This window comes from Ursus americanus, chromosome 22 (assembly GCF_024610735.1).
Source record: "Ursus americanus isolate L20-20 chromosome 22, mUrsAme1.1.p, whole genome shotgun sequence".
NCBI classification, from domain to species: Eukaryota; Metazoa; Chordata; class Mammalia; order Carnivora; family Ursidae; genus Ursus; species Ursus americanus.
In genome coordinates, this window is record NC_142148.1 from 27315019 (window position 1) to 27340781 (window position 25763).

Consider the following 25763-nt stretch of genomic DNA (forward strand, 5'->3'; position numbering starts at 1 on the left):
TTTGAGAAAATTGTAGGACTCCATGCCTTTGTAAAAAATAACACAGAAAGATCCTATATACCCTTCACCCAGTCGCCCCAATGGTAACATTTTGCATAATTATGGTACAATATCACAGGAAATTGACATCAATACAGTCTATTCACCTTATTCATATTTCACCAGTTTTACATACACTCATGTGTGTGTATTTAGTTCTGTGCAATTTTATTACATATGTAGCTTCATGTAACCACCACCACAGTCAAGAAACAAGAGTTCCATCACAAGGATCACTTATCATACCCTTTAGAAGCCACAGCCTCCTTCCTCTGTACGCTCCTTCCTAGTTCCTGACAACCGCTAATCTGTTCTCCATCTCTATGATTTTGTCATTCATGCAGTTGACTTTTGTGGATTAACTTTGTATTCTGTGACCTTGCTAAACTTAAAAATTAGTTCCAGGAGTTTGTTTTTTGTAGATTCCTTGGGATTTTCTACATAGACGATCATGTTGTCTACAAAGGACAGTTTCATTTCTTCCTTGTCAGTGTGTTCCCAATGTGAGAAGGAAAGCGTTCACCTTCACCATTCTGTATGATACTAGCTACAACTGGTTTTGGGGGGAGGAATAATTTTCATCAGGTTGAGGATATTCCTTTTATTCCTAGTTTGCTGAGAGTTGGTTTTGTGTGTGTGTGTGAATGGATGTTAATTCTGTTAAACACTTTCTGAATTGTTTCATGAGGTTTTTCTTTACACTGTTAGTATGGTGGATTTCACTAATTGATTTTTGAATTTTTAAATCAGTTTTGCATTTCCAGGATAAACTCTACTTGGCTATGATGCATTTCCAGGATAAACTCTACTTGGCTATGATGCATTTCCAGGATAAACTCTACTCGATCTCTGGATTCAATTTGCTAATTTATTTTAACAGCTTTATTGAGACATAATTTACATACCATAGAGTTCACCCCTTTTAACGTGTTCACTTCATATTTTTAGTATATTCACAGTGTTATGCAACTAGTCCCATTATCTAATTTTAGAACATTTTCATCACTCAAAGAAACCCCATACTTTTTATAATCACTTCCCGCTCTCTCTTTTCCCACAACTCCAGGCAACCACTAATGCACCTTTTGACTCTCATACAGTGTGTCTGTTGTGTCTGACTTTTTTCACTTAGTGTAACATTTTCAAGGTTTATCCACGTTGTGGAATGTATCTGTACTTCATTCTGTTTAATGGCCAAATTAATATTCCATTACATGGATATACATTTTGTTTACCCATTCATCAGTTGGTAGACATGTGGTTGTTCCCACTTTTTGACTATTATGAATAATGCTGCTGTGAACATTAGTATTAAGTTTTTGTGTATGCATGTTTTCATCTTTCTTGGACATGTACCTAGGAGTGGAATTGCTGGGTCATATGATAACTCTATGTTTAACTTTCTGAGGAACTGTCAAGCTGTCTTCCAAAGTAGCTGCACTATTTTACATTTCTATGAGCAATGTACGAAAGTTCTAATTTCTTTACATCCTCGTCAGTGCTTGTTATTGTCCCTTCTTCAAATCATAGCTATCTTAGTGAAAGTGAAATGATATCTCGTAGTTTTGATTTGCATTTTCCCAATAACTAATGATGTCGAGCATGTTTTCATATGGATTTGCTAGTATTTTGTTTAAGATTTTTGCATGTGTGTTCATGAGGGATATTGGTTCATGAGAGTATTTGTCTTTTCTTATATTATTTTCTTCTGGTTTTGGTATCAAGATAATACTGGCTTCATAAAATAACTTGGAAAGTGTTTCCTCCTCTTATTTTTCTGGAAGAGACTATGTAGAATTAATGTTATTTCTTATTTAAATGTTTGGTAGAATTCACACATGAAACAATCTGGATCTGAGGATTTATATTTAGGAAGGTTTTAAACTATGAATTTCTTTTTTAAAATAGTTGTAGGGCTATTCAGTTATATTTTGATAGTTTCCAGTTTTTCAGGAATTGTTCCATTTCATCTAAATTGGTGATTATGTGTGTAGAGTTGTTTGGAGTAGTCCCTTATTATCCTTTAATGTCTGCAAGGTTGATGGTAATAACCCCTCTTTCATTCCAGATACTGTTAATCTGTGTCTTCTCTCTTTTTCTTTTCAAGTCATACTAGAGAATTATTAATTTTTTTTTTTTTAGATTTTTTTTTTTTTTTTATTTATTTGACAGAGATAGAGACAGCCAGTGAGAGAGGGAACACAAGCAGGGGGAGTGGGAGAGGAAGAAGCAGGCTCATACCAGAAGAGCCTGATGTGGGGCTCGATCCCAGATCGCCGGGATCACGCCCTGAGCCGAAGGCAGAAGCTTAACCGCTGTGCCACCCAGGCGCCCCGAGAATTATTAATTTTATTGGTCTTTTCAAAGAACCAGCTTTTGTTTTCATTGATTGTCTCCTTTGTTTTTCTTTTTTCAATTTCATTCATTTTTGCCCTGTTATTTATTATTCCTTTCCCTTGGCTTGCTTTGAGTTTATTTTGCTAAAATGGAAGCTTAATTGATTTGAGAGCTTTCTTCTTTTCTAGTTTAAACTCTTAGTGTTATGTATTTCCCTTCAAGTACTGCTTTAGCTTCATTGCACAAATTTTGATATGTTGTATTTTCACTTTTGTTCAGTTCAAAATATTTTCTAATTTTTTTTTTTTAATATTTTACTTACTAGAGAGAGACAAAAAGAGCATGAGTTGGGGGGAGGGGCAGAGAGAGAGGGAGAAGCAAACTCCCCACTGAGCAGGGACCCCAATGTGGGGCTTGATCCCAGGACCCCAGGAATCACAACCTGAGCCAAAGGCAGACACTTAACCGACTGAGCCACTCAGGCACCCATATTTTCTAATTTCTTCTGAGACTTCCTTTTTGACCTGCAGATTATTTAGAAGGATATTGTTTAATTTCCAAAGGAGATTTTCCTGTTATCTTTCTGTAATTCATCTCTAGTCTAAATCATTATGGTCAGAGAACATACTTTAAATTAATTTGATTCTTTTAAATTTGTTAAGGTTTGTTTTATGACCCAGTATAAGGTTTGTCTTGGCGGATGTTCCATGGCTCTTGAAAAGCATGTATTCTGCAGTTGTTAGGTGAAGCGTTCTATCAGTGTCGACTGGACCTAGTTGATTGACAGTGCTCTTCACTTATCCTTATCCTTGTTTATTTTCTGTCTACTCATTCTACTGATTACTGAGAAAAGAGTATTCATCCCTGCAGCTGTAATTGTGAATCTGTATTTTTCTCCTTTCAGTTCTGATGGCTTTTGCCTCATGTATTTCGAAGCTCTTTTATTAGGTACGTACACATTTACAATTATGTCTTCCTGGCAAGTGACCCTTTTATTTTTGTATAATGATTCCCTTTATCCCTAGTAATTTTCTTTGCTCTGAAGTCTACTTTTTCTCATCTGAAGCCATTTCAGCCTTCTCTTGATTAGTGACTGCATGCTATGTATTTTTCTATGTATTACTTTTCTCTACCTATATCATTATATTTAAAGTGAGTTTTTTATAAACAACATCTATTTGAGTCATTTTTTATCCATTCTGATTCTCTCTCTTAATTGATGTATTCACAAACCATTTATTTCCAATGTAAATATTGATATGTTTGGACATAGATCTACCATTTTATTATTTGTTTGCTATTTGTTCCCCCTATTTTTCATTTCTCTGTTCCCTCTTTCTTGCGTTATTTTGGAATATTCGAACATATTTTTAGAATTCCATGTTAAATTACCTGGTTTTTTTTTTTACTATCTTTTCTTATATTTTTAAGGATCTCTAAGAATTACAATATATATACTTAACTTTTCACACCCTACTTAGAATCAGTATTTTACCACTCTAAGTGGAGTGTAGAAACCTTTTGTCATAGAAGTTCCTTTACACTCTCTCCTTTATATTGTAATTGTCTTATCTACATATACTGAAACCCCATCAGACTGGGTTATGATTTCTGCTTTCAATCGTCAAATTTATTTCAAAGAATTCAAGAAGAGAAAGATAGTCTATTAAATTAACCCAGATATTTACCATTTTTATTGTCCTTTCCTTCCTTATATTCCACGTTTCCTTCTAATATCATTTCCCTTCTGTCTGAATAATTTTCTTCAGCAGTTTCTTCAGAGCAGGTCTGCAGACAATGAATTCTTTTAGTTTTCCTTTATCTGAGAATGTGTTTATATCAACTTTATTCCTGAAGAATAATTTTGCTGGATATGGAGTCCTGGTTGACTGATCTTTTCTTTCAGCAATTTAAAAATTTTGTTCCATTTTTTTCTTGCCATCTATGGTTTGGTTGAGAAATCCAGTTATTCAAATCACTCTTCCTGTATAATTAATACATCATTTTTCTCTGATTGCTTTCAAGATTTTTTTCCTTAAGTTTTCAGTAGTAACTGAAAATTATTATTTTATTATTATTATTATTATTATTATTATTATTATTATTATTATTCGGTTTCTCTCTTTGGGGTTCACCAGAAAGCTGGAGTGTGGAGATCGATTTACTCTTCTCTTTTGTTGGCTTCTTCCCACAATTGCACCTGCATCTGGAGCCAAATTTTGGGAGGACAGAAGGAGACAAAAAACATCAGAGGCTCACCCACCCTCTCTCAGGATCACAGTTACTCTTGGAGAAGTCTCTCCTCCCTCAGAGTTTGAGATATGTGGGTCCCTGTTGTCCTAGCCACCACTGCAGGATTGCCTGGGGGCTGTGTCATGAGACAATGGAGAAAGGATTTAAAAAGAAAAGAAAAATTACTTTCATCCTCTCACACTGAATATAAGGGCTCTCCTTTCTTGATCCTTATGTCAGACCTAGAGAACTGCTTTGGGAGCTCTGTCTGTGTTGATTCCCCAACTCCAGATTTGGGCTGCCTGGAGACTAGGCCGGGGGATACCAGAGGAAACAAAAATGATAAATTTGCTAGTTCACTAGGCCAGAAAATTCTGGCCTTCTTCCCCAATTTGCCTGGTCGTATTTTCTCTTCAGACTTCTCACATAGCTGCTACTTGTTCAGGTTTTACCGCTGCATTCGGTGGGAGGAGTGTTTACCCAGAATTGGAACAAAACTTGCTTTTGAAACTAAGCAAATTTAAGTATCTCCCAATTAATACAAAACAAAACTACTACTTTTAAAAAAGATTTTATTTATTTATTTGCGAAAGAGAGCTCGAGTACACACACACGAGTAGGGGGGAGGGAAAGAGGGAGAAGCAGACTACCTGCAAGGGAGGGGGTGCTTGATCCTGCCACCCTGAGATCACAAACTGAACCAAAGGCAGCCACTTAACGGACTGAGCCACCCAGGTGCCCCAAAACTACTAATTTCTTTAGAATAATTTGATTTATGCTCAAAATCCTCATTTGTTGTAATTTACATTATAACTAAATACTGGCTCTCTTCATCACATGCCTTATGATGCTGAGGAGAGAATTCTTTACTAGCTAACACCATCCCAGAGGGAAGTAATGTGGGTGGAGGTGGGCTGTCTTGATTGGGGGAGGTTCCTTGTGGAGATTTCTGGGAAATGTAGTCTTCTAAGTACCAAGCCAAAAAACCAACGAAACAAACAAACAAAAACAAAACCCATGGGGACAGACAAAATTCTTTTAATGAGGATCTTAGAAATTATCTCCCGATAAGAAAACGAATTGTACGGCTTCCTTTGGTTTTGCTTCAAGTGCAAAGAAGTCACATAGTTTAAGTGGGCCTTAGGGCAGATAGAACATCTTGATGATTAACTTGCTAATACAGCATTAGTTTTTTGTTTTTTGTTTTTTTTTTCTGGACAGCAGACCTTATTTCACATGGCTTTTTCAACTACAATTTCCTATTCCCGCTACAATTGCCCTGCCATGTTTTTCCACAAAGCATAATGTAATAATGGCCATCTGATAGGAAAATTCAATTTAATAGAATAGAGTAAAAAATATAAACAACACCAAAAAATTTTATAAGCATAAGATTCAAAATTATAGGCATTGTTACAGAGTGGTGGATTTATCACAAATTCCAGCCACAGAAAAAGATTTAACTTTGAAAAGTAACAGTAAATTTAAAGTAGCTGGGTTTTTTTCTTCTGTACTTTATAAATACTATTTCTCACCAGGCCGATAGCACAGAATCATGATATAAAGTGGGCAAAATCACTTTACAAATTTCCCCTCAGCTTAGGTGGAGGGTAGAGGGTACCAAGGTCAGCCCTGCCAAGAGCAGACAGAGACTTGACGTAAGAGTCTTAGGAGACAAGGATGGCATCTGGCCTAGTGTGTGTATGGAAGACTGGGCCTGGCACAATGTATGCTTGCTCCTCGTTCACTTAGTCAATATTTACTGAGCACCTGATAAGTGTCGGGCACTACTCTAGGCACTGGGAATATAGCCGGGGAAAGTACAAAGTTCCTTCCCTCAGAGAGTGTACATTCTAGTAAGGGTGACAATGACAGACAAACAAATAGTATATATACAACATGTCAGCTGGACATACAGCAAAACTAGGGCAAAAAGAGTAGGGGAAGTGGAAATTACTATGTTACGTAGGGTGGTCAAGGAAGGCCTCCCTGAGACAGTGACATTTGAGCAGAGATCTGGAAAAGTGAGGGATGATTCTGAGGCAAGGAATGACTGACCAGAGAGGCTTCCACTTCTCACACACAGAGCAGATAAGAAACAGGTCCAGAGAGCTAGTTAACTTATCTAAAGTTGCATGGCTAGAAGTGGAAGGGCTAGGCAGAGAAGCCACTTTTCAGGACTCTTTGGTCCCCTTGTCTCTCCTGCATTAGCAGATGGAAAACAGAGGGGGAAAGGTGTATAACAACCATTTAATTTAGGTTGTGATTATCTCTCCATGTTTTCAAAGATTCACCATCTTAATACTTCAAAGACAAACATTTTTGTTTTCAGATATTTAAGATTCTTGCCATCATTTTTCTTAGTAGTCCAAATGCTGTTCAGATTAAATAAGTACCACTGGTACTCAGAAGTGAAAAGCGTTCCTCATGGAATTCAGATGACATTACTATTTAACATAAACCGGCAGTGTGCCAGGAAGTGAGCTTGGTATCATCAACCCATGTTACAGATGAGAAAGCTGAGGCCCGGGGGGTGAAGGGACTTGCCCAGGATCCCACAGCCTGTCAGCGAACAATGCGCTTTCCTCCGTGCCCCAGTGCCCAGCTCTAAGCACAGGGTGGCGTGTAGGTGCGAGAGGACCCCACCCCATGCGTGCTTGCGCCCCGGCTCCGGCGCCCTCTGAAGCAAGATGCCAACTATCTCTTTAAGAAGGAAAGTGAAGACGGGCCGCTTACGCAGCTGCCAGCGAGCCGCCCACTGGCTGGTCCCTTCCATCCACCTCACCCTCCCCTTCCCTCCCTCCCGGCAGCCCCAGCCCTGGCGAGCCGCCTCCAGCAGGGGCTCCGGAGAGCAGGTCGGCGGCCTGGGCAGGGCAGCCGAAGCCATGGAAGCCTCCGCAGGTGATGACAGGGACCCCGGGGACCTCGGGGCCCACCGCCCGGCTGCGCCCACCGCCGCGGCGAGTGGGGGTGGGGGGAGGGGAGGGGAGGCGCGGGCCGCGCGGGGGAGCAGACGGGACGGAGCGCCCGGCAGGCAGCCTGCCCCCCGGGGCTTTCTGGCTGCGGCGGCCCAGCTGTCAGCTGCGGGGGGGCTCGGCTGCCCCGTGTCCCCGCCCGCGTTCACCCGCCCCTGTCTGTGTGTTTTCCCCCACCGCCGCAGGTTGCTGATCAGGGCCAGACAGCTGCAGCCGCGACTGCAGAGGCGCTGCGCCAAGCGGGGCCGGAGCCGTGAGAGCCGGCGGGCTGCGGAGCGCCAGTGGACTCAGGTGAGGAGGCCGCGGCCGAGCCCGGAGGGGGCCCTGCGCTGCACCCGGCGGGCTGGCGGGCGGGGGCCGCTGGCGACCGCCCGCTGCGGTAGAATCACTCAGAGGGCACCGGCTGAGGAGGGGTTAACTGTGACTCATTCTTACCCTCCCTTCATTCCCCCCCCACCCCGCCCCCAAACCGTGAAAATCACTAATTACAGGATGCTGATTGCTGCAGGGAAGATGCCCAAGGTGGGCGATTAGAAGAGGTTTAGGGACCACCCAGTTCCTAAATGTCTTCCTCTTCCGGCAATTAGCAAACATTTAAGTCTGTTTCCTCTTTTGAGGAGGAGCAAGGGTACCTAGGGGTGGAAGAAGGGTGGGACACCCCACCCCAGCCCAAGGTCAAGTGCCAATGACTGCTTCTTTACCACATTCCCCCCTGCGAAGCGTCAGGGCCCTGCAGTAGATCTGGAAAACATGCCCATGACCCCTGCAGTGGGAGATCTGAGCCTCAGTCTCCCTGGAGCTCCCACTGGATGGGATACTTTCTCCCTCGGCTCCTCAGCAGAACACCTACTAGCCTGGGAAGCCCCATACGCCCTTCCTCAACCCTGCAGACTGAGGAGAGGCCTGGCCACACAGCTGCCTGTTTCCTCAGCCCTCTCTGCCCATCTGGAGGTGTGGGATGGACTGGAGGAGCTTATCAGGAAAAGGTGTTCTCTGCAGGCTGGGTGGTGTAGGGAAAGTGCCAGAGACTGGGGTTCTACTCCCTTAGCCTGCTAGTAGGCCACCAGTAGCCATCTTAAAATCCTTTAGGCGTGGGTGTCTGTCTGTTCATCTGTTAAATGCAGGAGTTGGATTCGATGGTCTGTATAGCTGTGATATGTCACTCAAGTAGCTCTTACATGTCAGGGGGACCCTTCTAAAGCAACCCAGAATTGAAGCTTGCGTTTATGAAATAATTGGGGTTTCCTCAGTTGGTCTCTTTCAACTCTGGACTTCTCTAGTGAAGCATGACCTTGTGAGCCTCGTGGAACAGGAGGCATCGGACAGTCCTATAGTGGCATCCTTACGCCATCCCTGGGGTGACCTTCGTGGGGTTACGTTCCATCCCCAAGCTTCAATTTCCTCATCTGTAGATCTGGGAAGAGGCAGACATGCCTCAGAGGGCTGAGTAATGATTCAATGAGATTTATAGGGAAGAACCCAAAACAGTGCCTGTGCCCTGCACATAGCAGATGTTCAGGGTCGCGGGACTGGAGAGAGACTGGGGGAAGAGAGGAGGGGTGGCTGCTTTTAGCCTCTTCTCCCCCCTCCCCCACCCCACCGATCTCTTCCAGGTCCCTGTCCCTGCGGATGGCGTCCCTGCCAGGGGATAATGAATGCTGGAGTGTGTTGGGCTGAGGGCCTAGGAAGCAACCAGGAGGTACAAACATTTCCACTGCAAGGGCTGTGACATCATTCTAACGAATGATGGTCCCAAGGAGGCATATATAGCCCAGCACTGGAGTTGGAAAATCTTGGCAGCCGAGGGCAAAGTCCCTAAGGGAAGAGAAGCATCAGAATCTCGTGTGCTGGCTGGGGTCAGGGGCCGGGACTTCCTGATCCCATATGGGGCCCACTGCTGCTCGCTTGCCCTCCCTGGAGTCTCCCACTAGAGTCGCCCTGAGACAGGCAGTCAAGTGTTTGGTGTCGGTATTTCCTATTCTTTATCTTCGCTCCTGCTGTCCTTTCAGCCTGGAACTCACCCTTTCTGGCTTCAGTTTATTCCACAGATACACTCTGCCTCTGGACAGCATGATAAAGAAAGCTCCCCATAGGCTGGGGCAGGGCATTTTGCTGCTGCATCATTTGGGCCAATTGATGGGTCCCCACCCGCCCTAAATCCCCATTAGATTGTGAGTGCCTCCTGACAGAAGCCCTGTCTTTTTCCTCTCTGTATCTCCAACCTCTAGCCCATGGCTAGGCACAAAGTAGGTGCTCAGTAAGTGTTGAACAAGTTTGAGGAAGTTACATCTGTAAACCAACTAGGTTAGGGAGAAACTGCGGGAATGTGTTGGTGGTTGTAGGAAAAGCACTGTTAAGCACAGAGCACTGTGCAGGTTGCTGGTTGCCATTAATCACTATTACTTATAGTGTTCTTAGCACTACTGCCAGTAGCCAGCAGTCAGTTTGCCTTCTCTTCGAAACAGGCTGGAAGGGGCTCAGCGTGCCTGGGAGAGGAGTGACGTTGGCAAACAGATGGTGCCGACTGGTGTAAGAGGAGCATGAAGGGAAGAGGGTTGGGAAGAACGTGATTTCAGCCTGTCGCTGTGCTTGGGGATATTAGGGGGCGGGGGGCAGATGAGGAGAATCAAGTGAGTCAAAGTGGACACGCAGTAGAAAATCCAGAGACCCAGGCCCCAGGTCTCACTCCACCCCCACCGCATTGTGTGACCTTGGGCCAATCAAGACCTCTGGGTCCCCAGCCATCAGATGACAGGACTGGACTACGTGATCCCTAAGGCCCCTTCTGGTTCTGACATTTTGTCATGTGCATTTTGTTAAATGAAAATGGGACGAGGATTATTACTCAGTATCATCTGTGGAATACCAGGCCATTACCTACCTCGGGGGATCCTCATAACAAATTATACCTATTTGAAGGATGGGGAGCCCGAGGCTGAGAGAGATTGACTTGCCTGGGGTTGCACAGGTAGGAAGGGCAGTGTGTTACCTGACGCCAGGTCTGTCTAACCTGGAAGAGCACGCTCTTCCAGAGCTTGGGCTCCCCAAGTCCATGCATACTTCGCTGTCATCACTGCGCCTCGGCGTCTGGAGAAGGGAAAGCAGTGAAGGTTCAGGACCAGAGATCAGGTGCTTCCCCAAAGTGATGACTGCAGGGGACTTGCTGGGTTGAAGAGCGTGTACGTCAGGGCTGGGAAGCCTTCCTTTTGCCGTGAGCCATGCCTTGCTAAAGGGTGGTGGGTGCCCTTTCATGGCTGGCCCTGCACGACAGTCATGATAGACTCACTTTTCAAGTGCTCCCTATGTGTTGTGCTCTGTTTTATTTATTCCTGAGACAAGCCAATTATGACTTTTACCCATTTCACAAGCGAGAAAGCCAAGGCGGAGAGACAAAGAGCCTTGCCCAGAGTTATACAGCGGAAGTGTTGCCCGCTGAGAAGGTTTAGCTGGAGGCACGCTGTACTGGGAGTCAACAGGGCCTTTGAGTTAACTGAGTAACTTTGGGTAAGCCAGTTTCCCTCTGAAAGTTGGCGTTTCCATCCTGCAGGTGGACTGGATGCAGCTACTGGCTCTAAAAGACCTAACTGCCAGTCCCAGAATGTCCCAGAATGTCCCAGAATGGCGCGGGGGAAGGGATTCCTTGTCTAGCTAAATGCTGATCAGCATTTGCTTATTATTTCTTAGCCAGGCCCTGGGCTAAGTGCATGTGATACAGGGAAGAGTAAGAGGGGATCCCTAGTTTCAAGAAACTGATATCTAAGCAGGAGACAAACATCTAAACATGTAGGTATGATAAACCCTCTAGGAGCTGTGATGAGTACTGATAACGGTGTGTAATGGCAGGTCAGAGAGGGGAGATGATCGTTCCTACTCCGAAGGTGAGGAAGGCTCTAGAGAGCGGACACCATTGTCATGTCCTTGCTCTCTGAATTGAGTTTATGAATCACTGTCATCCTCGCCATCCACCCAGCTTAGGATATTTTCAAACTGTTCTAAAGATTTGTTGGCTTTTGACCCCAGCAACACAAAAAATGGCCACAGAGTCTGAGGGACCATTCAAGCTCACTCTGGCGCAGCTCTCGTGGAATAATCCATCTGTCCCAGGCAGATGAGAACCTTTCCTGTCTTTAGAGACTTCTAGAGGCAAGACTCAAATTCCTCTTGGAAAGTCTGTCTAATGCTGGATAACTAAGCTGATAGGCTTGGGGAATTCTTCAGCTCTATTCTCAGCATGCCACCTGTCCAGAGCACCTGACACCTGGAGAGGTGAAGGCATTTACCCAAGATTACTCAGCAAGGCTGGGATCATAACTCTGGCCTAATTGAAACTGTATTCCTGGGCCATATGGGGTCTTTCTGCATCCAGGTCACCGGGGGCTGGAGGGCCATTTCTTCATTTGATGGGCAGCTCATGCTGGGTGAAGGCCTGATGCAGGTGTCATGTAGCTAGAGCAGAAGCCCCGTAGCGAAGAGGAGGCCTGTGTTCCCCAGGCTGCCCTGCCCCTCCTAATGGACGGATACTTGTGCAGCATTTCTTTTTTTTTTAAAGATTTTATTTATTTATTTGACAGAGATAGAGACAGGCAGCGAGAGAGGGAACACAAGCAGGGGGAGTGGGAGAGGAAGAAGCAGGCTCCCAGTGGAAGAGCCTGACATGGGGCTCGATCCCAGAACTCCAGGATCACGCCCTGAGCCGAAGGCAGATACTTAACGACTGAGCCACCCAGGCGCCCCTTGTGCAGGATTTCTTACATGCTCAGCACTGTCCTCTGAATCGAGGTGCTGAGCCAACCAAAAGGGAGTGTCTGGGAAGCAGCCTGGCGAAGTGGAAAGAGCCAGCACCCGGGCATCAGGAGACTCAGGTCCTCATCTCAGCTCTGCTCGGCCCTCAACTCCCTGGGTGGCCTGAGGCCAGGCCCTTGGCTTTTCCACATCTACAGACTGACAGGCAGAGGCGGGGGTCTCGGGTCTCCGAGGGCCCTTCAAGCGCTGACTGGCCAACTCTTTCTTCTGTTCTGTAAGCTCTTCGGGGGGTGCGAGAGTAGGTAGGATACAGATAACTGGAACTTGAGGAGGAACGAGATAAATATAACAAGAGGCACGAGCAAATGCTCTGCGGGTTTGCTGGAGGGAGGGGGTTGGGGAACGCTCAGTTCAAAAGCCACTTCTTCAAAGGTAGGATGAGGTGCAGACAGAGGTGGTTTAGGGTCGGGTTTTTTGTTTTTTTTTTTTTTGAACCAGGAGAAATAGCAAAAGCATGCTGTTATTCTGGGACTGGAAGGCTATATAGCAGAGCTGTGGTTCTCAGACTTAGATTTCAAAGATCAGTACATTTGGGCATCTGTCCTAGCTTTGCCAACTTTGTGTTTTGCCAGATAAGGACATTCAAATGACACTTAAACAGATTTCTGTTTACTACCGCTGCCATGCAGTGAGAGAAAGAGCATTTTAACACCTCTATCCCCATAGCAAGAAGACTATATAAGTGTAAAAAAAAAAAAAAGGTTACTGCAAATTAAATGCATTTTGCTGTATTAAAAACTCTAGGACTGTCCATGTTTTGCTCCATTCATCACAGAGCAGTGTTCTTGCGTTTGGCTCTGGAGTTACGCTGCTCTGTTTCCTATTCTGTAAAATGGGGACATGAGGCTATCTTCCTCCTAAGGTCAGTAGGAGGTCTAGATGCCAGAATAAAACATGTAAAACAAGGGACTCAAGCTCCCTTGTCAACAGAGGCAGAGTGGGTCCGCTGGGCCCTTCAGGAACTGTAGCGCGCTGCAAAGTGCTTGCTTGCAAGAGCCAGCTGCTTGCCTGCTCCCACCTCTCTCACCACGCCAGCATGTGGGTCCAGTGTTTTGCAGATCTTCTGATTTATAAGACAGAACTGGGATGCTTGTGACATCTCTTTGTTTCTAAAATGTGGCCAACTAGGCAACATTTTTAAGTGCACCTATGAAAATGCGTCTGCGGCAGGCCCTCCCTCGGCGTCCTCCCATGTAAAGTTCTAGATACCAGGCACCTAGGGCTCCGCAGTTGCCGGGCGAGAGTGATGGCAGAGAAGGGCAACGAGGCCCAAACGGCAGGCCTGGGTCAGGGCATCTGGCGTCTGCAAGGCCGCATGACTTTGACGCTTTGTGATCTCCTGCTTCTGGGCCCATGGCTTCAAAGGCCCTCCCTGTGCCCCTTTCAGCAGCACTGTTGGGATCGGGTCTCTGGGGACTGAGGCCTCCAGGCACCTCGCTGCCCACCTTGAAGCTGGCACTGGCCGGGCCTCCCTACCACAGGGGCTCTGGAAGCTGGGTCGGCAGCTTCCGAAGAGGGGACTTGGCTGGCAGCCTGGGAGGCCTGGCACAGAAGCCACCCTTGAGAGATAGGCGTAAGGAGAGGGTTCTGGCCACTCCTCAGTGCAGGAGATGGTGGCCAGGTCCCATTCTTTGGAAGTCACCCTGGCCCTGTCTGCTGCTGTCTGCTTGGGTCATGCTGAGGTCTGGCAGTGAGTGCGTGGTCCCCATACAGCTCTGCCGCATGGCCGTGGCTGGCACAGAGGGAAAGCTGGCCTAGAGCAGCGAAGGACCTCAGAGAGGGTGTGAAGGGAACCTGGCCGGGGTGTCTGAGGTGTGTGGCTCAGTGTCAAGGCCGAATCGTGGGAAGGCCGCACTACGGCTGACAGAAGGAACTTTCTAGGCCAGGACTATGTGTGTGCTTCCTCTCTGGAGCCCCAGGGCCCAGCATCAGCCATGCACATGGGGGGACTCTGGAAAAGTCATGAGCAAATGACAAGTAGCTTGCTGTCCCTTTCAGATGGAATCCTGGGTTGGGGGACTTTTAGAGGCCAAGTGGCAGTTTCATACTCAGCATCTGTGCGTCTGTGTGTGTCCGTGTGTGTCCGTGTGTGTGTGTGTGTGTGTGTGTGTGTGTGTGTGTTTGGCTTCCTGAGAAAGACTCCTGCTTGCTGGGGTTGTTTCTCCCTCTCTTTCCCCCGCCCCTTCCCCTCTTTCTCCTTCTCCCAGTTTTCTTGAAATGCAGTCCACAGGCAACAAGCTGCACACATTTTAAGCGTGCCATTTGGTAAGTTTCGACATGGTGTAAGTCATCACCCCAGTTAACGAACAAATCCATCATCCCCCAAGGTTTCCTCTTGCCCCTTTGTAATTCTTCCTTCTTGCACTTCTCCCGTCCCCAGACAACCACTGATGTGCTTTCTATCACCGTCCATGACTTTGCATTTTCTAGAATTTTATATGAATGGAATCATGCAGTGTGTGCTTTTTTTTGTTGTGTTTTTTGGGGGGGTGGTCTGGCTTTTTTCTCTCAGCATAATTATTTTGGGATTCATGTTGTTTTATATATCACTATATTCCTTTTTATTGCTGAGTAGTATTCCATTGTGTGGATAAAGAAAACACATGATTAGTTTACCCCCTCATCCACTGATGGACAGTTGGTTCTTTCCCAGTTTTTTGCTGTTACAAATAAAGCTGCTGTGAGCGTATGTGTAAGTCTTTGTATGGATTATACTTACCTGTTCTCTTGGGCGAATAGCTAGGAGTGAAGTAGAAAGGCTGGATCATTGGGCAAATATGTATTTAGCTTTTTAAGAAACCTCCCGAGGGTTTCCGGAGTGGCCGTGCCGTTCTACAATCCGTCTGCGGCGTCTGAAAGTTCCGGTCCGCATCCTCACGGGTGCTTCATATGGTCAGTGTTTTCCACGTTAACCATTCTCAGGCATGCAGGGGTATCTGTTTATGGCATTAGTTAGCATTTTCCTAATGACACGTGATGTTGAACATCTTTTTGTCTGCTTATTCGCCATCCATCTATCCTCTTCGAAATTTCTGTTTCAACGTTTTGTCCACTTTTAATATTTCATCATTTGGTTTTGGTCTTCTTCTTTTCGAGCCGTAAAAGTTCTTCGTACATTCTGGATGCAAGTTCTTTGTCAAGTGTGTGTTTTGCAAGCATTTTCTCCCAGTGCGTGTCTTGTCCTAAGGGCCCGTAGGAGTTACAGACTCGGTGTGTGCATGCACGTGTGGGGGAGAGAGAGAGAGAGAGGAGAGAGAGAAAGGCTCAGAGGGAGACTGGCTTCCTGCGGGACGCCTGCTTCTAGATCCATGTCTTCTCTGCCACATGTAGAACATGGAAGGACAGCCCCTAGAGGTTCTTAAAGGTCACACATCTCAACAGCTTCTTAGTCCCTGAGATCCCATGGGGCGTGGTGTCAGAGCCTGCACAGACCTCTGATCTCGAGAGGGAGAGGGCCGGTGGTGGGGTCCTTGGTGCCTTTTGTTCCTTGACCGTAGGCGAGCCAGGTAACCTTTCTGAGCCGCCCTCACCTGGTCTGTAAGGTGCGCACAGCTCGTGTGTGGGGGGCAGTAGAGCTCTCCAGCCGGCCGTGGAGCTCCAAGGACGGGTATGTGTTGGCGCTATCTATTGCCATCTAAAGGCCTTTGGGAGGCAGAGGAGGAGGACCTGTGTGTTCATTGAAGAAGGTTTGGGGGGCTCCACCCTCGGTCGGGTGTGGGGCTGTGCGGGCTGGAGCAGTGCTGGGCAGCATTTTCTGCTTTGCTCTAGACTGGGTGGTGCCTGCTTGAAGGCCTCATCATTGATGCTGCCCTCTGACCGCTAGCCGGCGACACGCGTGCTGCTTATGCCAGCTGCCTCCGTGTGTGTGTGTGTGTGTGTGTGTGTGTGTGTGTGTGTGCGCGCGCACACGCACATGCACGTGCTTGCTTAGAAACCCTCAAAAGATGCAAGACTGTGGTCCACAGGTGAGCCTGCGTGCAAACAGCCTGTGTCTTGTTGGTGTAAGAAGTGCTCTGGGGGCACCTGGGTGGCTCAGTCGGTTGGGCGTCTGCCTTTGGCTCGGGTCATGATCTCGGAGTCCTGGGATCAAGCCCTGCATCGGGCTCCCTGCTGGGTGGGGAGTCTGCTTCTCCCTCTCCCTCTGTTGCCTCCCTTCCCTGGCTCGTGCTCGCTCTCTCTCGCTCTCAAATAAATAGATAAAATCTTAAAAAAGAAGAAGAAGAAGTGCTGTGAAGGGAGCCTGTGCAAGGGGCCTCCCAGGAGGAAGTGTGAGTCCATCTCCTGTGAAGCTACGCACAGGCATCTGTGCTTGAATTGAGCTTGGAAGGGCTTTCTGGGCAGAGGGCACCGCATCAGCAGAAGCATGAGTGCACAGAGTGAGCTCAGTGAGATGTGTGGTACGCAGACGTGATGGGAAACAGGCTGACAAGGAAGGCAGACTCCAGGTTAACACAACTACTCCATCAGGTGGTGGGTGTCTTCTCCATTTTACAGAAGGGGAGACTGAGGTACCAAGAGGTCAAGGGAGCTGTGCCCTGAGACTCGTGAGTCAGTCATTGGCAGAGCTGAGTGTCCTGGCTGGGTCCCAGGAGAGGTGGATGGTGGAGCCCTCTCAGGGCCGCTTTCCTGGTACCTGGATTGAGCTCGTGGGGTTCTCAGGACTCCCGGATCATTCTGTTTGGCTGCCTGACTTCTGTCAGCAGGTGTCTGCTAGGCCTTGATTCGGAAGCCACTGTGTCCCCGGCTCCTAGGGAGACCTGAGCCACTGGAGGCATGATGCCCACTCCTCTTTGGGACGTTGCAGGCTAAACGACGTGTAGCCACATCTGCAAGCCCAGGCGGGTGCTGCTGCTCACAGTGTGAGGCCAGCACTGCCGAGGCTGCTCTGCAGGCTCGTGCAGGTCAGGTCCGGGTGTATCGATTGCCACCGCTGACCCACACTAGGGTCCTGTGACTAAGGGGGATAGTGAACACTGGGCACGCGGTGAGTGGTGTCCACCACCCCGAATCTACCCAGACACCCGGGCTCCACCACGTTTCTCCCCGTGCCCTCATTCCTCACCACCCCCCTCTTCTGGGCCCTCAGGAGCCTCCATCCTCAGTTTCTCTGGAAGCCATCTTTGCTTCTCTCTCTCCCTCTCCTCTGCCCTTCTCTAGGGTCTCTCTCTGCTCCCGGCCCCTCCCCATCTTTGTCCAGCCCATCCTCAGCACAGCTGGGACAACATCAGCTTCTATAAGATAAACCCAACCAGGTCATTCCTCTGCTCAGAACTCACAGGCTCCTGCCCCCAGCCTCCCTCTTCTCTCCCTTGTGCCACTACCCCTGGAGCTCTCCTCCTTCTCCGCCTCCTGCTGGCCCCCACCCCACCCTGCATCTGGAATGCTCCTCCAGGGGCAGCTCTGCACCCTCCTTTAGAGCCCTGCTAACGGGAACCTCCTCCTGAGTTCTGTAGAGGGACTCACTCCTGCCCGTGCCCAGCCCCTCCCTGGTGCGAACCACGAGTACCGGACCATGAGGGAGGACTGAGCGCACAGCAGAGGCTGGGTGAATATGGACAGCAGCCGCCACAGCTGCCACACGGGAACAGGTGCTGTCATCAAGAGAGAGGCGAGGCTCTGCGGGACCTCCTCGCAGTCCTGCGCGGAGCTAGGCCACTCCTGAGCTAGGTGTCTCCAGGCATTTCCACCCCTCCTTGCTGCATGGGGGTGAAGATACTTGTCCCAAAGCTGAAGAAACTCAGAAAGATCATCCCACATAATTCCTGTGTTTGAACTTGAACTTCCTGCCTTTGAAGAAGCAGAGCTAAGGGCCAATGGTTTTGTCAAATGGGAAACACAGCTGATGTGCACCTGTTATGGGTGGGAGAATCATCTGGCGACTCAACCCTTTAGGAACGCAGTTTGACAGCATATTCGTGGACGCCATAAACCCACCCCTGGGGATCTATCCTGAGGAAGGAGTTCCAAATACAGGAAAAGAATTATACAAAAGTCTGTATGGTAGCATTCTTTTCGATAGTGAGAAAGTCTAAATATTCAACAAGGGAGGAAGTTAACTTAACCATGATGGACCCATGAAATGGAAAATTACACAACCCATAAAATACTTTCTATAGGGGCACTTGGCGGGCTCAGTCAGTGGAGCGCGCGACTCTTGATCTCAGGGTTGTAAGTTCGAGCCCCACGTTGGGTGTGGAGGTTACTTTAAAAAAACAAAATCTTCATAAAAAATATTTTTTATAAAGAATGCCATGGCATAGGCAATTCTTAAACTATGTTAAATTTTTAAAAGATCTAAAGGTGCATATATACCATGGTTATAACTATGTAAAAATAATTCCCCACCTCCCCTCAAAAACGTTTTTTCTGTGCTAAGAAAAAAAAAATGGAAGAAGCAGCAATGAAATTAATCAGTGGTTTATCTTTGAGTAGCAGAACTGGAGGGTTTTTTTTTTTAAGTGTGCTACTTTTATAACTATAATAAATACCTTCACAAATATAACTATATTTAACCTTTTAAAATTATCCAGTAGGAGCTAAGGGAGTCCGTTTCAATTCCTTGAACTTCTTGGAATGAATAATTCACTTGTCTCAAGGCCCTTGGTTTATAAAATAAGGGAAAGAAACTAGTGTTCACTGGGCCATGTGTGCCAGGCTCCTCACACGCAGTATCTAATTAAATCTTGCCAATGGATACCCCGTTTTGCAGATGAGGGAGCTAAAGCTCATAGTGGATCCCCTGCTGAGAACTAGGTTTTGCCCCAGGACAAAGCCCCTGCTCAGCCTGCCACTGCCCTCCCCCCACCCCAGGGGCCCCTTATGATTATGAAGATCTTCACCTTCCAGGAGGGGACAGAGGAGGTGGGGGTGGGACAGGACAGGTGAGAGGGACACCTGAGAGTACTGTGTCAACAGAGCCTGTGCAAGAGTTTATCTTGCAGGGTGGGGAAGGTCAGTGTGCCAGCAGGTGGGGACAGGCACGTTCTGCTGACAGCGGCCGGAGCAGGTGTTCTCTGCTTTAGCTCTCTGGCCCCAGTAGCCTTTTACTGAACAGGATCTCCCCCTCAGCCCACCTCCCCATTCTGCACTCCCAGCCTCCTCGCACCTCTCAGCGCCCAGGATGTAGAGCTTCAGGGCTAGGGTTCGAGTTCCAGCTCCACCACTGCGTTATGGGGGACTCAGGAGAATACCACCCACCCCCCACTTAGCTGTAAAGTGAGATCGGACTAGACCAGAGGTTCCAAACTCAACGCTGGGCAGCTAACAAGCAAAACAGCCGAGGTGTGAGAGCCAGAGCGCCGGTAAGAACACTAGCGAGAAGGAGCCGCCTGCCAGCCTCGGTGGGTCAGCGCCATGCGGGAATGCAGACGCAGAGACGCAAGATCTTTTGGGTTGTTTAAGACAAGCCAGAAATCCGGATTTTTTAAAATACAAAATGTCTCGATTTATTAACGTCAACTCAGATTAAAATCCATACATATGCAGGCCGAGGGAAAGTGGTCTACGAGCCTGATGATATGGCCTGTGGGCTGCCCATCCGGGACCTCTGGAGTCACCTGTCTCTGGCACCTTCTGGCTTTGACCTCTGGTTCCTGGACTCCTAGTCTGCAAATGGAGACAGGGCTAGGCAGAAGGAGGCCCAGGCCTGTCAGAGGAGGAAGGCCAGTCCGCTAAGGAGGAGGTGCCCTAAGTGGCTCTGCTGAGCCACCTTACACGCCCTAGGCAAATACATGGGCTTTAAAAGCCTCTGCCGGCTGCCTGCCAGAAGCTGTCCCAGCTGTGGCTTGTGTGCTGGGCACGGTGCTTGGCGGTGGTCCCGCACGCCCTCGCTTTATCATCGTGACCGTGATGAACCTCACACGCCCACGAGGAAGTTGGCCCTGAGTGTGACGGCCTGAATGCAGGAGTGTCTGCCTTGATCCCCGAGCTCCTGCGTGTGGTCATTCCGCCCCTCGTTATATCCGTCCAAGGGGACCTGGCAGGTGCTGGCGCTAATGACGGTGTTGGGCACCTGGAGCCGAGCACACGTGGAGCTGGAGTACGTGTACACCCTGTGCACACACACAGCTGGGCCCGTGTGTGCAGATCTGTGCCCTGAGAGCTGGGCTTAGCACAGTCAATGCTTGTTCTTCACACCGGTATGTTCTGCAAACCCGCTGTGGACCTGAATTAGTGACCACACAATCATCGCTCCTGAGAGAGAACACGGGGCTAGGTTCCTGCGAGCCTCTGGTCCCATCATTTCCATCAGCAGATCAATATGTCGCCTTGTTTTAGGTGTGTTTCTGTCTAAAGACACCTTCTTTAATATAAATTGTCGATTTCATTTGCATGTGGAACTCACACCAACAGCACTGTAGTTCCTACTGAACGACGTCACCTGACACACGGATTTTCTCCGGAAGGCACATCACACAGGTCCTCGTGCACGGGAACACCAGCCTCCGCCCTACACTGCAGGTCGTTTTACATGGCAACATCACCAACAAAAAGCACAAATACTTTTTTAAAAAGTGGCACTAAATGGGCTGCAGAAAGGATCTGTTTGCAGTATAAGAAGTGAAACGAGGTCGCCTTCCACCCCAGCTGGGCACGTGCACATCAGGAACTCACATTCTTCACCTCCCCACCCCTGTGCATGTCCGTGAAAGAACCGCGGGTACTGATTTGGGGAATACAGATAATTTTTAGCAAGTAGGTGAATTCGCAAATACAGGATCCGCAGATAATGAGGCTCCGCTATAATTGTGTCTCCCTCATCTTTCTTGGGGGCTGCTACCAGGATTAGGAGTTGTCCGCCCAACTAATTGGACTCTGGTGCAGAGATGTAATTTGGAGGGGCAGCGGCACCGGTCCTGGCCCCCCCCCCCTGCTGCAGCACTGCCCCCTCATACCTCTCAGTACACCCCAGCGTCTGAGCTTCTCTGATGGTAAAATGGAGAGGACGCTCCCTAACCTGTGGGGGGACGTAAGCGTGAACTGAGAGCATAAATGTGGAGCCCCCAGGACCCCCGGGGGCCTGGCGAGGTGCTAAGTGACCGCTTTCATCCTTTCCCCTCAGGTGTGGTTAGCAAGGGTTTTGCCCTCCAGTCCCTGCTACATCCTGACGATTCCGATGACTTCCGGCCCATGATCTAGCAGGAGAGACAGGCGCCCAGATAAGACACCATGTGTACAAAGGACTATAATAATATTAACCAAGTGCCATAGAGTTGGGGTTGTTTTTTTTTTTTTTTTTGGCCCCTGTTTTGATTTGCTAAGAAGCCTGCAAACGTACTTGGATGATGACATCGACCCAAGTGCATACACACCCACTCATTCATCAAATGTTTATTGAGGGCCTGTGATGTACCAGGCACCGGTCTAGGTGCTGAGAATTAGATAAAGAACAAAATGCACAGACATCCTTACCTTCCTGGAGCTTATATTCTAGAAATGACGTAAATGCAGAAATACCTGTTGCTAGGGACTGTGGAGAAAATGCACGAGCAGAAAGGAGTGCTGGGAGGGAGGGTTGTATTTTAAACAAAGTGGCGGAGGCAGGTTCACTGAGAAGGTGGCCTTGGAGTAAAGACCTACAGGGGGAGAGAGAATACACGGGGCAGAGATTGGGGAGAACATTCCAGGCAGAGGGAAGAGCCTGTGCAAAGGCCCTGAGTAGCAGTGTGGCTGGAGCAGCATGGGTGAGGGGAGCAGGAGGTGAGGTCAGAGGGAGAAGGAAGGCGGGGGGGCAGGATGCAGGGCTCAGCATCAGCCAGAGTAAGGACTTCAGCTTCCATTCCAACATGGGACCGTTGGGAAAGGTTTTGGGCAGAGGAGTGACATGACCAGATTCATACTCTAAGAGGATCCCACTGACTACTGAGTGATCTTGTAGGGCTGAGGCTGGTGCGTCACCCGGAGGGAGCTGGTGGCTTGGGCCAGAGAGGGAGCGGAGAGGGATCACATCCAGAGCAGGAGGTCATATTTGGGACATGTTCATTTTTAAGATCTTCTGCGAGATCAAAGAGACAATGTCCCTGAAATTCTGCCATTTGGTAAACAATGATTGGTTTGTGACTTTTTTTTTTTTTTTTTTTTTTTGCCAGTGGACCTAAGTGCATATAAATGACTCTGTAGTCAGGGACCCCTGAGATACCAGCTATCACAGCATTTCACATTAGATTCTGGGCTGGGCTAAAGATGTAATACATATGAATAGCATTAGAAGTAAGACTAGAGTTAGGTTAATAAATAATTACTACTGTTTGCCGAATGCTCTCTGTACGCTGGCTTCCTGCTAGGCATTTAGCGGCCTTCTCGCTAACCACCGGCAACAAGTGGAAGTAGGCCCATTTTACAGATAAAGACTAAGGCTCAGAGAAGTCAAGTCCTGCTGTCATAGAGATAGTGGGTGGTGGAGTTTGGGATCCAAATCCAGCTGTATTTGAGGCCAAAACCATGGTTCCTTTCTTTTAGATTAAGCCTCCTAACCTCATTCAGAGGATTTTCGAAATAGCACAGATGTTGGCAGAATCTACCTTTTAAAGCATTTTTAAATGCTCATTTTCCATAAATGAAGGGGTGGGGCAGCTCCTGCAGAGAGGGAAGACTTCTTGAGAGAAGTGTTTATAATTACCCACCCTCCCATAGCAAGTGTGAGCCGTAGCGGGCCCTGCCAGAGCCCCCAGACCTTAGTGAAGGTGAAAGAATTGGGCCTGACGTGGGAAATGCCCACTGGAGGTCAGCCAGACAGGGACCAGCTGCTGAGGATGTCAGGGAAGCCGGCAGCTGGGAAGGAAAGGGAACCTGGGAGGAGGGATGAAGCATGCTGACATGGGCGGGGGGCACAGCTCCTGGGCTCAAGCAGGAACGGTTGGGCGAGCGGGACTAGTATCCCCCCCACAGCCCCCAGGAGCTTCAAGGAGATGGGTGAGACTTAGCTCCCAGCAGGAGGGGCGTGCACAGGATGGCTGGTGGGATGGGAACCAGCTGGCCTACCTTCACTCTCACATCCCCGCTCCCACAGCTCACACTGTGGCCTTTGGCAAGTCTGTGGTTTTCTGCTTAGGAAAGTGTGGCAGTCAGACTAGACTGTCAAGCAATGCTGAGAGAGAGTGAGAGAGGGAGGGAGGAGAGCCAGAGGCAGCAGGAGTTGATGTGGTTCCCAGGAAGATGGAAGCCGTCTGATCTTAGATCGGGAGGGGGCCGTCTCCATGGAGAGGGGCTGAGGTCCCAGGCAGAGGGGATGACAGGCCCACATCCCTTTGGTCCTTGTGTCCCACGTGTCCATGTGTCTTGCAGCCTCCCATCAGTGGAGCAGTGGCACACACAGGGCGCCCTGGGTAGACTCTGAGGGCACTGTGTCTCCTTGAACTTGGAGGTTCCCGGTGGGCAGTCCTCCTTCCCTACCACAAACCCCATGCAGAGTGTCTTTTGTAGCATTCATTTCAAGATCCTTATGTCTCCTGAAGAACTGGTCTGCTTCTGCTTTCCTGTAACCATGAGAACGAGAAGACTGGGCATAATTGCTTGTTTTGCATTGGTGGCTAGGAAGCTCAGAGCTGCATCTGAGCCCTGTCCGCAGTGTGTCGTCATCAGGCTGTGCCACTCCCTTCTGCCCTGGCCCCGGTTTCCATGTATGTTTTACCACGTGCCATCGTGAGCTGCCCTAAAGTGGGTGGGACATACGCTGTCTTAACTCTAGGCCTCCCTTCCATGACTGTTTTACCCAAAAAGCTACCCTTTGTTTTTATTTTCTAGAACTTCTGCCTAGACTCAAATAACGGTGAGGGGTGAGGGCTCATCACTGGTGTCAGGAGTGGGGCTCCCAGCCTGGGGTGGGCAAACCTCGGACAGATCACAGGTTCTCTCCGGGTTTCATTTTCTCGCTGTATGATGATAGGTCATGACAAAGTCTACCAGGATCCCTTCCATTCTGCAGTTCTGAGAGTGTGTTCACCGTGTTGGTACTTGGGGGTAAATGTGGGAGCAGGGAAGGCGGCCAGGCGGAGACGTGGACCAACGGGAGAGTTCCTAGATGTGGAGGCCCTGCCATCTTCCCCTTCCTCTGATGCTTTAGAGCTGGAAGTTTGGGAGGAGGGGGTAGGGAGAGGAGCCAGGCTCAGGCTTGACAGCTCTATCAGCCAGGAAGCCCAGGAGAGCATATGCTGTGGCCAAGGTCGCTGAGGGCCTCCATCTGCCAGAGTCACTTGCCAGGCGGCCACCAAGCTGGGGCCAGCACCAGAGCCCCTTGGTTCACCTGCCTCCCTATGGGTGTCTGCAGACAGGCAGCCCTGGAGCAACTGGGGGAGGGGACAGAAACCAGTGTTCCCCTGCCGTCCCCTCCCCACACAGGAGACCACCCCAGGGCAGCTGGGCTGGGAGAGGGTGCCAGGAATTTCACAGTTGCTCCTGGGCCTGCTCTGACGCGCCCAAGGTGGTGATAGAGCAAAGACCGTCTCTGAGGAAGGGAAAAGAGAGAACCCCCTTCAGGAGGCCGTGGTAGGAATAGCCGGAAACGCTCAGCCCTCTGATGGTCCAGGATTTCCCCAGCCCTCCATCTGTCTGTCTGTCTACTCCCTTGGCTGGGTCCTGAAGAGATGGGTGGAGTCAGAAGGGTGACTCCCACCAAATGCTCGGTGGCTGAGACTCAGGGTCACCAAGAGGGCCCAGGTGAGGTGACCGGGGGGAGCTGAGGGTCCCTCGGTGGAGGAGGGCTCACTCGGCACCCGGGACAAGGGGCAGGATGCCACTGTTGCTTGAGAGCCGAGAACGGTGGTCTTCACAGAGGGGGCTTCTCCTTTGCCCTCAGCCTGGATTCTGGGGGGTGCAGGGAGAGACGCTGGTCAAGGGAAGAGGCACATGAGAAATTTCTTTTTCAGTGCTGGTCCTCGCTCTGCTTACCTCCTGTTCTGGTGCCGGGCTACCTCGTAGAAGCACCCTGTCACCCCCACTCCTCCACCACGGGCTTAGAGTCTTCTGGAAAACCTGAGTTCTCCTCTCTTGTGCAGCATAACAATATGTCTCCCAGTTCCATTGTATTACGGACCTTCTGATGCGGCAGAAATGCGGGCTCCCACGACCTGGAAGTCCAAGGTGCGACCTTGAGCAGTCTCGCCCCCTGTGTGGCTTCAGGTTTCCCGCACGTCAGACAAAACAGTGTCTACCCGGCCTCCCTGCACAGGGGACAGGCGAGGATCAGAAGGGCTGGTGGAGACACAAAGCTTCGAAAGGGGCAGCCCCCGTCTCCTGTCTCCTCCGGGCTGACCCAGAGTCAGGAGCCCCAGGGAAGCAGCCCAGGGCCCAGATGCCTGGAGTCGGACAGAGGGCGGAGGGGCTGCTTCTCATTTCCACCCCATGGCACCTGGTGGAGCCGTCCTGGGTGATTCCCTTCCC

At 49.0% G+C, this 25763-nt stretch overlaps 1 protein-coding gene across 1 annotated transcript in view; it reads left to right on the forward strand.

Annotated features, from left to right (window-relative positions):
- Positions 1–7408: 7408 nt before the first annotated feature.
- Positions 7409–25763, forward strand: part of SNPH (syntaphilin) — a 35059-nt gene continuing 16704 nt past the window's right edge. Inside the window, exons 1-2 of the mRNA XM_087853708.1 lie at positions 7409–7509; positions 7769–7874. The gene's annotated coding sequence lies outside the window, so the exon portion shown is untranslated. The remainder of the gene's footprint in view (positions 7510–7768; positions 7875–25763) is intronic.